This window comes from Miniopterus schreibersii (genome assembly GCF_964146895.1).
Source record: "Miniopterus schreibersii genome assembly, chromosome: X".
Taxonomy (NCBI): domain Eukaryota; kingdom Metazoa; phylum Chordata; class Mammalia; order Chiroptera; family Miniopteridae; genus Miniopterus; species Miniopterus schreibersii.
The window spans coordinates 91,283,183-91,300,234 of NC_138104.1; the positions used below are offsets into that span (position 1 = coordinate 91,283,183).

Genomic DNA, 17,052 nt, shown 5'->3' on the forward strand with positions numbered 1-17,052 from the left:
ATTGTACGGCTGAGGCATAAATTTGTTTGTTGTGTACTATGTTTCATACAGGTTCGTCTTACTGTTTCTCTACTAAGAACTCTTTTTTAAATGTGGTTTGTTATCATAGCACTTTTTATAACAAAACTATCCTTGAACAGTTCCAAACTGTACAAACTGTATGAAGCTTCTCCTCTCAATGGGTTTTTTATTTCTATGTGAAATTTCATATCTTTTAGTGTTCTTTAAATGAAGATTAATTTTTTTTTTTTTATAAAAAAAAAGCATTTCTGTTATGGTCTTGATTTGGATAACTGGGAAGGAAGGAAAGCCTCTTCAGTCTGTATCCTGCTCCTATCCTATCCAGCCCTTTACTATTTGTGTGCACAGAGCTTCCCAGTTTGCCTTCACTCCTATCACCCTGCGACATGTGTTTGTCTGAAAACTCCACTCAGGCCACAGAACTGCTTTGCCTGAACAGGGAGAGCCAGAAGTTTCTGGTAATTTATGACCCCCCCAAACCGTGATCCTTAACTACTGAGGCGGGCCGGCTGGTGCAAGGGTATAAATACCCCAGCTTCTTTGCTCTCTGGTTGAGACAACTCTAGGTGTGGTCTATGTTGTGTCCAGAGGACAGCAACTTGAACACTAATTCAGGGTTACCCTCTGTGGAACTTTGCTTGATATATACACTTTTGAGGGGCCTTTTCCCCCCTGCCCCACTTCTTTCTATTTGCCTACCATTTTTTCATTGTTTGTTTGTTTCTTTGGTTTTCTGCCTAAAAGACTTCCTAATAAACCACTTTTATGCAGAGCTTCACCTCGGGGTCTGCTTTTGGAAAGCCAAACTGAGAACTGAATGTGTCCTATAGGCTAACAATGCCTTAGCTGGCAGGACGTATCTGGGATTAAGTCTTATTTCATTATACTTTTCTCATGGTAGTATTTCTTAGAGGCTGTTTGTCCCTAGTAGATCTTTTCCCCTCCTGGCCAATAATCTCATGATTTTTATATTGATAAAAATGCAATGATTGATGACATGGATGAGGACCTTTCTACTCACTTGGGAAGGAGACTTACTGGAACCACTTCTTTGTCTTGAAAATCTACAGAACCACAGCCTTCATCTTAAAGAAGAGCACGCCAGGCTGATAAAACACACCTTGCAAACCCATTCTTTTTTAGTGAAAGAATATCACGGTTCCTATCAATTCCATTTACAAACTTGAACTGTAATTCATGCCCTCAAAGTCGTATCTTTTATTTGTCAAACAGCCAAAGAGGAATATTTGAAGTGAAACTTGATAAATTAATGGGTTTGGTAACTATTATGCAAAAACAGAAATCCTGGGAATTCTCTTTCATAGCATAAAAGGCTCACAGAAGGATACAAATGATTTTAAAGTATTTTGATGAGCAAATACTATCCTTTTCAATCTCCATTGTTATTCAGTATTTTTTTAAACAAAACCATGACCCCAAACAGCTACTTACTGGCAAAATATTTGCATCTGTTGGAGTTTGATTTGCTCCAGCTGAACCAGACCTTGAGATTGCCAGTTGGCCTTCGCTCTCTCGCGGCCGCCCCTGAGCTATCTAGCCCTGCGCCCTTCTCGGCCTGGCTCTCCTGGATGTGATAAATCAGGCCTTTGAAACTATCGGTGGGCTTACTATTTTTTTCTAGTTAACCTTCATACCCTCTTTCTTTTTGCTTCATTACTTTATTTATTCATTTGAGGTTATTAAAAAAGATGGTTTATACAGTCACTCACTGAACCTCACATACAACTTAACCTGGTTGCTGCTTACTAGACAAAAAAATGATTTTTTTTTTTTTTTTTACTTCTAATAATCAAATAATTTGAAAAACGAAACAAGCAAGCAACCACTCACAGAACAAAAATCACTAGATCAGCCAGGCTGGGCGTGGCTGCGCGGTTATGCCCGGGTTGTGGGCTCCATCCCCAGCAGCGGGCGTGCGGGAGGCAGCCGATCAATGACTCTCTCATCATTGATGTTTCTCTCTCTCTCCCTCTCCCTTCCTCTCTCTGAAGTCAATAAAGGTATATATTTTTTAAAAATCACTAGATCAGTATCTGTCCCTCTCAAGGGAAAGTTTTAACGCTTTTTTCAGTTGCTCACCGCGCTGCCTCGGTCACGGGCGTTGCAATCGCAGGTGCGGCTGCTCCACCCGCAGGCCTCGGACCTGGAGCATCTGGAAGCATCAACGGGAAGCCGGTTAGAGATTCTGAATCTTTGGCTCTCCCCAGACTACTAAACCAAGATCCCCTTTTTGTAAGATTTTCCAGGGAATTCACATGTACGTTAAAGTTTGAAAAGCCCTGTAGAGGGCAGGCGATAGTGTTTATTGTTGAAACCAATTAGTCTTTTTCATTTCTTATTTGGGTAATATGTTACAATGAAAGGAAGCAGCACCGGACTGGCATTCTTTTAAAAATGGCATTAGGTTAAGGTATAAATATACTCTAGAGATAAAAATGGCACGTGTTAAAACAGTTCTGTCAGTTATAGATTATATAGAATTTTTGCTTTACATCTTTGAAGCGCGGAAAACAAAATTATCTTTTAAACCAGTATTCCAAAAAAAAATGATTATCATCTTTCAATTGCCTACGTAGCATATTCCACAAAACAATACTGAAAAACAAATACGCTGTGTTGCCAGCAAGGTTTGTCTGAGTTACAAAGATCTAAATTATTCAGACTATCTTGACACTTTTACAATGTAGAATATTTTCAATCCAAGTGAAAATATGATATCTGTTACCTGAATAGATATGACCTCAAATTGTGTAAGCTGTTTGCTTGTAAGGTTAAATAGCTGCTTCTTATACTATTTTATAAAGTAAGAAGTGTCTCTTAGAACAACCAAATGTATACAAATACAATGTTGGCCTTTCCAGAAGAAACTGTTGTCAACTAAAACTTTCAAATTTTTCTGAGGCTCCTTGTTACATGGAAACTTTATTTGTTTTTATTGTCTAAAATGGTAGAGCCTGTACTGAGGTTGCATATGCCTTATAAGATTAGTCCCTATTTTTACTGCAAATTTTAATCATTAATTTTGTAAAAGTTTATGATTTAATATTTTAAAAGGGCACTATTTAGAGTCAAATCGCAATAAAATAGAAAAATATTTATGAAAGTGGACCGCACTAGTTTTTATTACATTTTAAATTATATCGAATACATGATGTATGAGTGTTTTTTCCTTAACGGTGCCTCTTTACAGAGAACCCCTACCTTTGGTGGGTTTTTGTCGTCTTTGTTGCTACATTTGCTTTAACTGGGTTACTTTCACTCTATGCGATACCACTGTCATATGGTGGCAGGTTGTCATCATCAACTATAATTTCTTATTCTATGCCCTGGAGCATGGAGAGAACAAATTTGTTTTCATATACCATTAGCTGATACTCCAGCAATCGTTTGCATGCCTATTATATGAAGAATGCAGACTTGATATTGGGAATGCAATAATAGAGAAAACATAGCCTCTACCCACAACGACTCATACTCAAATTGGAGATGATGGACAAATAAAAATAAAATTGTTGTTGGATACTAGAAGCCTTGGCTTATCAAAGGCGATCCAGATGCACATGAGAGGGACACTGAACTTCTATGCACGAGATCAACTTTCTCTGCAATGCGATGTTGGGAGGAATCTCTCTTAAAAGCCTGTACACAGTTCAGATGGATTGTCAATGTATATAACCATTTTGTAAAGTGTTTAGCCTCAGTACCGCATGGATTATAAACTGGCAGTTTCATTTTGATTTATTTGGAACCAGGAGTTGCACATCTAAGAATTTCGTTGGATAGCAAACATGTACACAAAGATCTACGCAGAAGAATATTCACTCTGGTATTGCTCATGCTAATGCAGTGCAGCAGCTAGGCCGCCGTTAAGATGATGCTGTGGAACACATTCAATGACAATGAAGAGTATATTAAATGAAAAAATTACAAATTAAAATGGATGACATTATCTCACTTAAGAAAGAAAAGATGAGGCCATGTATGAGTGTAGAAAATGTCAAACTATGTGTGTGTGTGTGTGTGTGTGTGTGTGTGTGTGTGTATATATATATATATATATATATATATATACTCAGAGTGGCTACCTCTAGATGGTAATATTGAGAAAAAATTGAAACTCTATCCATATTCCATTTCATGTGTACTTCCTGACAATAATTAAACTAATCTTTTTTGTTTTGATATTTTATAAAGGTGACTTTTATTTCATACTCATCCAGAGTACCTTATACAATTATTTATACATCTCCTTCCTTACTGAGGCAAATATTCTCTCTCTCTCTGTCATAGTGTTTCTGTGACTCCCTTTCCACACCATTTCTCACTGACATTTTCCTCTATTACATGAAAAATAAAAAAGAAAAAGGATAGTACCATTTCTCTAGGTCTTGGACACAGATTTTTTTTCAATGTTAATTGCCTGGTCAATGAAACCCGGTCATTCTACTGTCCCCCAAATGAAGCACTTATAAATCTCTTTTTATTAGTCTCATTCTGATTTACTGTATCTAAATATTCTTCTTCATTTCACTAGTAATATATAATTCAATAAGCATTTATTAATCACCTACTGCAAGATAGCATAGCTTAATACCAGAAACATTGGGAAAATACAGCTAAATAAGGGGGGAAATGTCACTGTATTAGGCGAAGCTGATTATGACTTCATTCTGGGATATGGCCCCATTAATATCTCTTCTAGAAGTCTGCCCATCATGGCTACTCCCTCGTATGGAGACATAACCAAACTTACTGGGCCTAAGTCAATTATCCTTAAAGTAGATTTCAGGCTGTTCACAGACACCTGACATTCTACTAAAATTATAAATAAAACCAAATGCACATTTTATGTGGTAAAACAGTTTTCATCAGATTCTCTGAATAGTGATTCTTAACCCTGAGCATTAAGAGTATCTAGGGAACTTTCAAAAATTACCTATGCCAACAGCTCGTTCCAGACTAAATAAATTATATCTCAGGGGATGCTATAAGGGGCCTTGACCAGAAAAATCTTAAAGGAGCCATTTTAGATGATGAAGTCCATATTAATGGTAAGTCAAAATGCACCAGGTATATAAAACACTACCAAACACAGGGTCTTATCTCCCCAAGTAATCCATTCTAAAGGGTTGTAATTGGCAGCAAGATATAAGTGAGTTTTTTCTTCTTATGTATGCCAAAATCCATCTTAAAGTGGGAAGGACACTTAGGAAGGTTAGGAAGTGTTCTGTCTATATGAATTTACCTAAGCAGATATATGCAATGCCATGATTTCTATCTCAGATATTAACCTCCCTTAGCTCATAAACTTGATTTATAATAGAACTTTAGAGAGAGAGGTCCTATAGGCTGAAGGGCAAAGATGATCCATTTTGCATCAAATACATGGGAGCATCAACTCAATGAGGACCCCAGAGAATGCAGTGAATGTCCTTTGGGTGCTCAGAGAATCTGCAAAATCAGGAACAAGAGATGGCAATGTAGCGCACAGTAGTCTCATTTCCCGGAGTGTTGAGTGGTAGCTGCAGTCAGCTAGGGGAGAATGCACTCAAGTGCTGTTGCAGGCCAGGAGCAGCAGTGTAAGGGTTTGAGGTCAAGAAACAAGAGATGTCCTCTCATGAGCACATTTGAGGCCCTCCCTGGTAACATCACACATAACTGGGAGAGATCTAGAGGGAAGGGACTGAAGTTCTGCCTCAGCAAATGGGGGCTAGAATTATTAAAATATGAGTTAATAATATAATCCCATTTTAATTTACCAATTGATAAAGGTTGGGGAAACTTAGTTATGAATAAATGTTTTGATTTCCTCCTTTAAACCACTTTATGACATAGGTAGATTTTTATCCCCATTTTTATGGGTAAAAAAAAAAAAAATGGGGCTTTGTAGTAATAAATAACTTGACTGAGGCTGTGCAACTATTAAGAAGCCAGATCTGCTTGAGTCTAGTGGCGTAAAAGCTCATAAAACTGCATTCTTCAAAAATAATTATTGAATTTTTATTATGTACTATGTACTTTCCTCAGCAGAACAAACAGAAATTCTCTCAAGGTCCTAACTTCCAGTCTGCATTTAATGAGATTCTGAAATGTTTTTGGCGTGCAGTAAGGGAAGTAGACCAAGTGTGAGACTCAGAGCAACCATTAATCTTGAAAAACGTAATAGTGTCTAAGACAAGTATTCTGTATGTTATTTCACAAGCTACACATAGACATTCATTTCAATATTTTAGTATTCTGATGTCTATGAATGCTAACTTTATTTCCAAATAAAGTCTCTGTGTACGGCTTAACCTTCAGGAGAAATTTTGTGACATGGAGGTTGGATTTCTCTCACAGCCCATCTTGTTTAATTGTGCCCTGTCATTTCATGTTTATTTTAGAATATTATGCTCTTTTAACAGTTTGTGATATTTACTAAACTACATTCTCTACAACAAAGAACAGTATGGAAACAGTATAGAATTAGCACTAAGTCCTATGGTACAGACTTATTTTTGGATTCAACTAAACTTCTTCAGGTTTCTGAAAACAACTATTAGACAAAAATTGAAAATATGTAAAATTGAGAGACCAATGCAAATATAAATGTATTCTAAGACTACATTGCTGTTGATTGCCAAGAAGACAATTAGAAAATACTTTAATTAGGAGTGTACTTATATTTCTACTGACACTGGAACAATTAATTTCCATTCATTAAGGTTCTCTCTCATTATTATAGTCATTTGTGGCTTTCAATTAATGGTATTAGAGTCTACAAAACTATATTTGTGTTGCACATGCTTTTTACCGAATAGAATCAGTTATAATTTTATGTGTTATTTGTTGTGAAAGAAAAGTGTCTTTACTGTTATAGGAATAATTATTGGTCACAAAAGAACTATAAATGGAAATTTAATTTATTAATTTGCCCTCAGTTCTTCCCTGCTGAAGACATTATCTTTATTCTGCCTCACGAGTGAATGAATGTTTAGGCTGAGCTGACTTAGAAATGAATAGTGTTATCCCAGCAGAATTTTCGTTATGCTCTATCCTTACTCATTATCATGATCATGATGACTGAACATTATATCCCACATCTTTTATAATCTCTCTACTAAATATAGAAATGGCCTTTGAAATCAGGTAGGATGGAGCATTTGAGAAGAATTGCATAGTGTTTAAGACCTGTTTGGACGTCAGTCACTGCTTTATCACCTGCTGGCAGTGTGGTCCTAAGCAAGTTACCTAACCTCTCTGAATCCCAGTTTCTTACTTGTAAAATAATGGTGATAACAGTACATAGGACTGCTCTGAAAATTAAATGAAATGATGTAACGTGAACAAAGGAGCCTGGGCTATAGTGTGGGTAGTAGATTGTGTTCTTGGTTTAAATTTTTCACCCTTCCTTTTGTCATGTGACTTTTCAAGGTCTCCCACTAAAGAGATAATGTATATTTTCCCGATATTTTACTTTGACCAACAGAGGAAGTGAGTGTCCTGGATCTTAGCTTAAGCCTTGAAGCCTCATATATTCTGCTCGTACCCTTGTGCCTCTGCTAAAACCATGAGCAGAATCTTACCTGGTTAATGCACAGGTCTAATGGGGATTGAGACAAATGAAACAGTCACTCCAGCCAACTCAGTGAGAAGTAGGCCATGCTGGCTGCCACAGCCTGCAACAGAAATGCCAAACTGAGTCAATCCCCACATCAGCCAAACCCAAGGCAACCCAGAGGCATCTGAGCAATGATAGTTTGGTGCTTTAAGCCACTGACTTTAAGGGTAGTTTGTTGTTGTTTTTAATGTTTTTATTGATTTCAGAGAGAGGAAGGGGGAGAGAGAGAGAGATAAAAGCATCAATGATGAGAGAGAGCCATTGATCGGCTGCCTCCTGCACGCCCCTCACTGGGGATCAAGCCCACAACCCAGGCTTGTGCCCTGACCGGGAATCAAACCATGACCTCCTGGTTCATAGGTTGACACTCAACCACTGAGCCATGCCGGCCAGGCTTAAGGGTAGTTTTTATGCAAGAAACATGGACTGATGCAGTGCATGGTCAATAAAGATAAGCCATAGCTGTTATTATTTACTATCATTTGAACTAGAAGCCTAATAAAAACAAATAAAACAAAGCAGCATGATAATCAGTAAGGCACAGAACTCTATTTTCTAAACCTGAGGCTGTTTTTAAGAAATACTGTTTTATCTACTCTTGTTTGTTTTCTGAAACCTCTGTTGGCAGACAGCACCTTCTTCAAGAAAAGGAAATGCAACCAGTCAAGGAGAGTTTATTCTAATCTGCCACTTCTCTAAGGAAAATAGAATCCTATAATAAACCATCTTGCGATCACGGATGAATAACTGTAATGGCATTGCTACAAATACATCACACATGCAAACCCCGAACACATCTCCCTCCCACAGATTCTTCCACAAATACCCTGCTGCATCTCATGGAAGCACTTGCAGCCTTTCTTCCGGAGGCCTCAATCTGTGGCTCTCGGCAGCAGTCAAGTCAGAAATAGTCATTTGAGCTGTGACAGAGGGTGGGGTCAGGAGACACAGGTTTTTACAAGAAATTAAAGGGCAGAATGGGGAGAAGAGCTGAAGGCAGAGGTACTTAATTGTCCAAACTTTTAACTGCTCACAAATTTGAAGCTTTTAAAAGCACATAAAAATAGAAATGTCCTTCAGCTGAATGCAGTGTACAACTTGGAGTCTTCCTTTTTGGGGTGCATGCTGCATTGATATTGAGCATGTACAGGGGCATCGTTTGTGGGTTTTGGTGTAAAAGAAGACTGCATGATTAAATCTGGTTTAAAATACAAATAAAAGGGGTGCCGTAATCCTGCACCAATCCAACTAGATAACTCTAAGAAATGGGGAGCATTATTATAAAGGATCAAATAATAATAATAGTAATGATGGTTTAAAAAGCTGTCCACCATCAAGTTAAATTTTGAATTCCGGAGGGAAATTGCAGTTTGTTTCTATATATTGCTTTGCCCTTCAGCTCAGCTGTTGGCTCTGCATTAATATTCAGGGAGCCTCAGTGCCAGTCCCTGTGATTCACTGAGGTATTATGAACATGCAAATGAGCAAGAGCTTTTTATGTCCACAGTTTGTCTTTCTTAGATGTCTGAAGGAATAATTGGATCCAATCAGCTACTGATAACTTGTATATAGATAACTATTGTTCTGGAACCTAAAACCATTTAACAACTATTCTTAGACCAGAGCCCAAAGTGTTGATTTCAATCAATCTCTTGAAAAGACTACTCCTACTCTTGTCTTAAATTGACTGACTTAGAGGTCAAAGTGTCACATTATTTTAACTTCTTAGATTATAGTGACCACATTTTGGAGTGAGCAGTACACAAAGAGTGGAATTTGTATTAGTTACTCACCTTTTATTTTTCTCTGGGTCTTTATTCATTTTCCCTGGGTATTTAAAAATCAGAGATGCAAGAGTTGGTGGACTGTTTCAAGTACATGAATTCTAGAGCTTCTGAAGTGTGGTTATAGAATCGACAGAAGGAAGTTGTAGGAGAGAGAAAAAATAATTTCTCTTATTCAGCAGTAATTAATGATTGATTTAAAAAATTTTAAATATAGCTTTATTGATTTCAGAGAGAGGAAGGGAAGGGGAAGAGAGATAGAAACATCAATGATGAGAGAGTCATTGATGGGCTGCCTCCTGCACCTCTCTTACTGGGGATCCAGCCCGTGACCCGGGCATGTGCCCTGACCAGGAACCGAACCACAATCTCCTGGGTCTTAGGTCGATGCTCAACCGCTGAGCCACATCCAGCTGGGCCTTAGGAATAAACTTAACCAAGGGAGTAAAAGACCTGTGCTCAGAAAACTACAGAAAGTTGAAAAAAGAGATAGAAAATATAAACACGTGGAACAATATACTGTGTTCATGGATTGGTAGAATCAACATCATTAAAATGTCCATACTACATAAAGCAATCTATAGCTTCAATGCAATCCCTATAAAAATACCAAAGGCATATTTCACAGATCTAGAACAAACATGCCAAAAATGTATATGGAACCAAAAAAGTCCCTGAATAGCTCAGAAATCTTGAGAAAGAAAAACAAAGTTGGAGGGATCACAATACTGGATATCAAGCTATACTAAAAAGCCAATGTAATAAAAACAACCTAGTACTGGCACAAGAACAGGCATATAGGTCAATGGAACAGAACAGAGAACCCAGAAATCGACCCACAATATTATGATTAATATTTTACAAAGGAGGCAAGGGCATACAATGGAGTAAAGACAATCTCTTCAATAAATGGTGTTGGAAAATTAGGTAAATGCAAAAAAATGAAACTAGAACACCAACTTACACCAAAAACAAAAATAAACTCAAAATGGACAAAAGGCTTAGATGTAAGTCGTGAAACCATAAAAATCCTGGAAGAAAACGTAAGCAGCATAATAGACATCCCACAAAACGAAATTTTCACTGATACTATGCCTAGGACAAGAGAAACAAAGGAAAAAATGAACAAATGGGACTACATCAAAATAAAAAGCTTCTGCACGGCAAAGGAAACCAGCATCAAAATGAAAATGGAACCCATTGTATAGAACATATTTGCCAATGACACATCTGATAAGGAGCTAATTTCCAAAATATATAAAGTACTCATACAACTTAACAAAAGGAACAAACAATCCAATTAAAAAATGGGCAAGGGACCTGAATAGACACTTCTCCAAAGAGGACATACAGATGACCAAGAGACATGAAAAAATGCTCAATGTCCTAATCATCAGAGAGGTGCAAATTAAAACCACAATGAGATATCGCCTCACACCTGTCAGAATGGCTCCATCAACAAGTCAAGGAACTACAAGTGCTGGCGAGGGTGTGGAGAAAGGGGACCCTAGTGCACTGCTGGTGGGAATGCAGACTGGGGCAGCCACTATGGAAAGCAGTATGGAGTTTCCTCAAAAGATTAAAAATGGAGCTGCCATTTGACCCAGTGATCCCACTTCTAGGAATATATCCTAAGAATCCTGAAACATTTATCAGAAAGAATATATGTACCCCTATGTTCATAGCAACACAATTTACAATAGCCAAGATATGGAAACAACCCAAGTGCCCATCAGTAGGTGAGTGGATAAAAAAGCTGTGGCACATTCACACCATGGAATACTATGCAGCTGTAAAAAAGGAAGCATCTCTTACCGTTTGAGACAGCAGGGATGGACCTGGAGAGTATTATGCTAAGCGAAATAAGCCAGGCAGAGAAAGACAAATATCACATGATCTCACTTATATGTGGAATCTAATGAGCAAAATGAACTGATGAACAAAATAGATCCAGAGACATAGAAGCATGGAACAGACTGAAGATTCTCGGGGGTGGGGTGGGGGATGGGAAGGATTAACCAAAGAACTTATATGCATATATGCAAAACCCATGGACATAGACAATAGTGTGGTGAAAGCCTGTGGAGCGGAAGGGAGTAGGGAGGAGGGGGTCAATGCCAGAATAAAAGGGACATCTGTAGTACTTTCAACAATAAAGATAAATTAAAAATATATATAACTATGTATGGTGCCTGTTGGGTACTGGAAATATCAGGGGGAACACATTTTAAAGTATAGGATTGTCTAACTATTTTGTATACCTGAAACTAATACAAAATAATATTGAATGTAGACTATAATTGAAAAAAAAAATTAAAAACAAAAGAGACTTAAAATGTCAATGACAGTATAAAGAATTAGAGAAAATGTATCTCCTAGAACTCCTGTTTGGAAGTATATTGAATACAATTACCAGGTATATTTACTTTGGCAAGCCACATAGCATGAGACTGCTCTAAGAGGATAGTCTTTTATTCTTTCACCATCCTTCATTTAACATCCTTATATTTTTTCCAGCTTTATTGAGGAATGATTGACAAATAAATATTGTATATATTTAAGGTGTACAATGTGTTGTTTTGATATATGTACACATTGTAAAATGATTATACAGTGGAGGGAATTCACATATCACCTCAGATACTTACCATTTTTTCTATAGTGAGAACACTTAAGATCTACTCTCTTAGCGCATTTTAAGTATACAATATATGGGGGTGGGCAAAAGTATGTTTACAATTGTGAGTATGCAAAACACAGAGTTTATCCTTGTATTCATTCATTTTTATATTATTTATTTGTATTGTTTGTCTTATTATTACTGTTATTATTTCATATCCTTACTTAGGATTTCTCTTTTGGGTAGTGATGGTTGGTAATTTAACCTGCTTTTGCCCACTCCTGTATTATTATTAACTATAGTCACCATGCTGTACATTAGGCCTTCAGAACTTATTTAACTTATAACTGAATGCTTTTGCCCTTTGATCAATATATTCCCTTTTCCCCAACTCCTCACCATTCTACTATCGGTTACTATGAGTTGAACATGTTTTCTTTTTGATTCCACATGTAAGTGAGGTAATGTCATAGTGTCATGCAGTATTTCTCTCTCTGTGTCTGACTTACTTGACTTTGCATAATGTTCATGGGTTCATGCTCCCTGTCACAAATGGTAGGATTTCCATCTTTTTAAAGGCTGAATAATATTCTACTGTATTCATGCCACATTTTACTTTTCTAGTCATCTGTTGACAGACTCTTAGAATGTTTCTGTAACTTGGCTACTGTGACTAATGCTGCAAAGAACATGGGAGTGCAGATGTCTCTTCGAATTAGTGATCTTGTTTCCTTCACATATATACCCAGAAGTGGGATTGCTGGACCACGTGGTGGTTCTATTTTGAATTTTTTGAGGAAATTCCTTACTGTTTTCCAGAATGGTTCTAACAATTTACATTCCCACTAACAGTATACAAGGGTTGCTTTTCCTCCGCTACTTATAAAGGACTTTAAAAAGTCACAATAGCCTGGCTGGTGTGGCTTAGTGGTTGAGCATCAACCCATGAACCAAGAAGTCACTGATTCGATTCCCTGTCAAGGCACATGCCAGGGTTGCAGGCTCGCATGTAGGAGGCAGCCGATCAATGATGTTTCTCTCTCATCAATGTTTCTATCTCTTTATTCCTCTCCCTTCCTCTCTAAAAGTCAATATAAAAAAATTAAAAGTAACAACAGAGGATCATTAGATTTTTTACTAAGAGGGTAAAACCAATGAATGATGATCTGACTGATGTCAGAGAGTGGGCTATAGTAATTTAGAGGCAGGGTATTTTTGACAAGCAGATTTGTCCATCTTCCGACCCTTGCACACAATAATCAACTTGTCCCCCAAATAAAAACTGAACAAATATTAAAAGTGTAGTGGTTTGAATAAGCCAAATTGTGAGTGCTGTGGCAGAGACATATACTGCCCATTAATTTCCAGAATGTCACTTCACTGATTAGACTCTGGATGGCAGCTACCTCCTTCCTCACCACTCCATTCAGAGCATCCAATCCAGTATCATGCAGCTGGTTCCAGACAGAGGAACATCATTGTTAAGTCAATGATATTGTGGATTAATGCACTAGGTCTATATAAGAAAATACAACTACATAAAAAGAAGAAACAGTTACTATAAATGAGCTTAATTTCTCTGCATTTATCCCCTTCTTATTTTCCATTTCATAGAAACTGAATTCCTAATCATAGTAAAAAAAATTTAATGGTAATTGTAATTTGTTTAAAAATAATTCAGCGTGGACAGTTTATGCATTCTAACCAGGAATCCCCATGCCAGGGACAGTCAGGTATTACTTTGTCAGAGAGGACAGGCTCCCCTCCAGAGGCAGTGATCACAAACACATTAGCTATCTTTGTCTTTGATCAGACCCAGATGTTTTGCTAATAGCCGTATTTCATATCAGAAATGGCTTTTATTGATTAAGTTAGTGGCTAGCTATTAATTAGCATGACACCTGTTAGGAATGGATGGTGATTACTGAGACAAAAAAATTTTCAACTTACATGAATTGGCTAAAATAGTATAAATACGCTCCTCACCCATGAATACAAAGGACATAAGAATCCAGAAAGCTTTGTAGCATCTACCTTTAGAAATGGGCCAAAGACTTGGTATGTAAGCTATTCTGTATCCTGCCTTTGGTTTAGAAAGATGCTGGTTGCCTAATGCTGGCTATAAGAGTACCTGAGTTCTGGAATACTACGCAGCTGTGAAGAAGAAGGATCTTGTACCCTTTGGGACAGCATGGAGGGACCTGGAGAGTATTATGCTAAGCAAAATAAACCAGGCAGAGAAAGACAAACATCACATGATCTCACTCGTATGTGGAATCTAAAGAACATAATAAACTGATGAACAAAATAGATCCAGTGACATAGAAGCATGGATCAGGCTGACGAATCTCAGAGGGAAGGTGGGGGTGGGTGGGGAGAGATTCACCAAAAAATTTATACACATCTATGCATAACCCATGGACACAGACAATAGTGTGGGGAAGGCGTAAGGGGAGAGTGGGTGCAAGGTGGAAGGGGCCAATGGGGAAAAAGGGGACATCTGTAATATTTTGAACAACAACAACAAAAAAGTGACACCTTATTAGAAAAGAAAAATGGGACTACAAATGTGATCTTTAAACTCCTAGCCCACTTTACTGTTTTATCAGATAATGCATTTTTATTCAAGCTGAAGAAAACAGAGTGTTTGGAATTAGAATATTAAACTTAGCAGAAAGTAAAAAAAAAAAGAGTAACTGAGTTCTACTTCTAGGATATTGTCCAGTGTTGAGCCAATACCTAAAATGACAGACACCTAAGACTTCATCAAGCTTACAGAATAGGCTACATGAACCATTTTTGTCTCTATTAATAAATGTTTCTATTATGACAGAGCTTGTTCTGAGACTTGATTTTACAATAACCTGGATGCAATGTTTAAGGGAAGTAGCTAACCCTTATTCATACAAAATATTTTGTTTTTAAAAGCACACACAAAAAAAGAAAGCCCCAAAAATGTTGCATGTTCAAATTTGCTTAGGGTGGTCCTCAACAGAATACTAATTAATAGTATCTCCATTTTAAATTCTCTACATTAGTAGATCCTGTCTACTAGAGAGATCTTTTAAAAATGTGTTATTGTAGTACAATTTATATTCACTAAATAACTTTTATAACTGCTAAACACCATCTTCATCTCCAAGCTCAAACTTCCATGAAAAAAAAAGTAAATCAGCAAGTTATATCAGATAATAGCATTGTTTTAGATGAGTTAATTATATACTTTTTTATTATATAAACCAAATTTATTTTCTGAAAGATTATTTTACATGCAAGAAGCTATTGATTTAGGGTTTTTAATAAATGTTAGTCAAATAACAACTCAATGAGACTTGTAAATAATGATTAAAAATGGGAAATTTTTATGTAGCTGTAGTAATGTTAAGAAGCAAGGGTCTCCAATGCAACAAATTTAAAAAACAAGAGACAGAAGTGAAACTTTTTGCCTGTTGTTCAATAATTCCCCACTTCTCCCTCTCTGCAGTCCCTGGTAACCACCATTCCAGCCTTTGATTTTATGAATTTGACTGGTTTTGATACAGCACCTCATATAAGTGGAATCACACAGTACCTGTCTTTCTGTGTCTGGCTTATTTCTCTTACTTCCTATAGTTAATGATAATGTATAGCACACTTAAAATCTGTCAGGAGGATTTAAAAAAAAGAAGAGACAAAAGCTATTTTGCTCAAAACTCACTCGATTAAACCAAGGATCAACCTAACAAGCTATTGTCTGAATAAGTTAATGTTTCTTCAAAGAACCCATGAGTCTATTGTATGGCAGGCATGGTGTCACACACAGGGGACACTGTAATGAAAAGATTGGGCTTGCCCTTAAAGAATTCCTATCCAGCCAGCAATAACTAACTATTAATCTTTATATAATATGATCAAAGCTGTATTGGAGACAGTACTATTTAGAACAAGGTTCCAGTTTTCGTTTTGGTATTTATTAACTGGGAAGCTTTGGGGAAAGCATTTAACCTCCCTGAGATTCAGTTTCTTCATCTGTAAAAATGAGATAACAATGCCTGTCTCACAGAGTGCTCATGTTGTCATGAGGATTAAATATACTAATGTATTAAAAAAGCTTACAGGAGGCTGATGAAGGAGCTTGAAGAAATCCACAAGTGTGGAATGAAAAACTTCTGTAACCTCCAGGTTGATGAAGCCAATTTATTGACTTGGCAAGAGCTTATTGTTCCTGACAACCGTCCATATGACAAGGGGGCCTTCAGAATCAAAATCAACTTTCCAGCAGAGTACCCATTCAAACCACGGAAGATCGCATTTATAACAAAATTCTATCACCCCCAACGTCAATGAAAAGGAGCAGATCTGCCTGCCAGTAATTAGTACTGAAAACTGGAAGCCAGCAACCAAAACTGACCAAGTAATCCAGTTCCTCACTGCACTGGTGAAGATCCCCAACTCGAGCACCCCCTTGGGCTCACTTGGCTGAAGAATGCTCTAAAGACCATAAAAAATTCTGTAAGGAGAACTTTTACAAAGAAATATGGGGGAAAGCCACCTGTGGACTAACATCTGCCATGACTGATTCCACTGAGTGTGAGCAGAGACCTCAGCAGTGCATTCAGACACCCCACAAAGCAGGACTGGAAAATTGACACATGCCTGGCATTTGCCCGTGGCGGTTACTTTCTACAGTTTTCTCAATCAAAAGTGGTCTAGGTAACCCATAAAGATGTTCGAGTTCTGCTTTCAAAAAGAAAATGCTTACCTCAATGCCTGCTGTACTTTATAGCAGACAATCTCTTAAGGCTGGATTGAGCAATTGTCCTCAGTGCTTCCATAAAGCATGCTGACAGCTGCTCTCCACGCCCTGAGTGCGCATGGCTGGAAGGCTGTTCTCCACTGCACCCTTGAATGCCTGTCCCCATCAGTTGAGTTATTTGCTTATCAAGGAGTCACTTATGCTGTATCCCCTCAAATTTGTTGTTCCAATGTGAGCTGTTAAAATATGTGGAAGAGACACTTGTAAAAAT

At 37.4% G+C, this 17,052-nt stretch overlaps 1 pseudogene across 1 annotated transcript; it reads left to right on the plus strand.

Moving 5' to 3' along the window:
* Window positions 1-16,147: 16,147 nt before the first annotated feature.
* LOC308551203 (ubiquitin-conjugating enzyme E2 L3 pseudogene) lies at window positions 16,148-16,588 on the plus strand (annotated as a pseudogene). Its single transcript has one exon. The product of its transcript is annotated as a ubiquitin-conjugating enzyme E2 L3 pseudogene (transcript).
* Window positions 16,589-17,052: the final 464 nt, after the last annotated feature.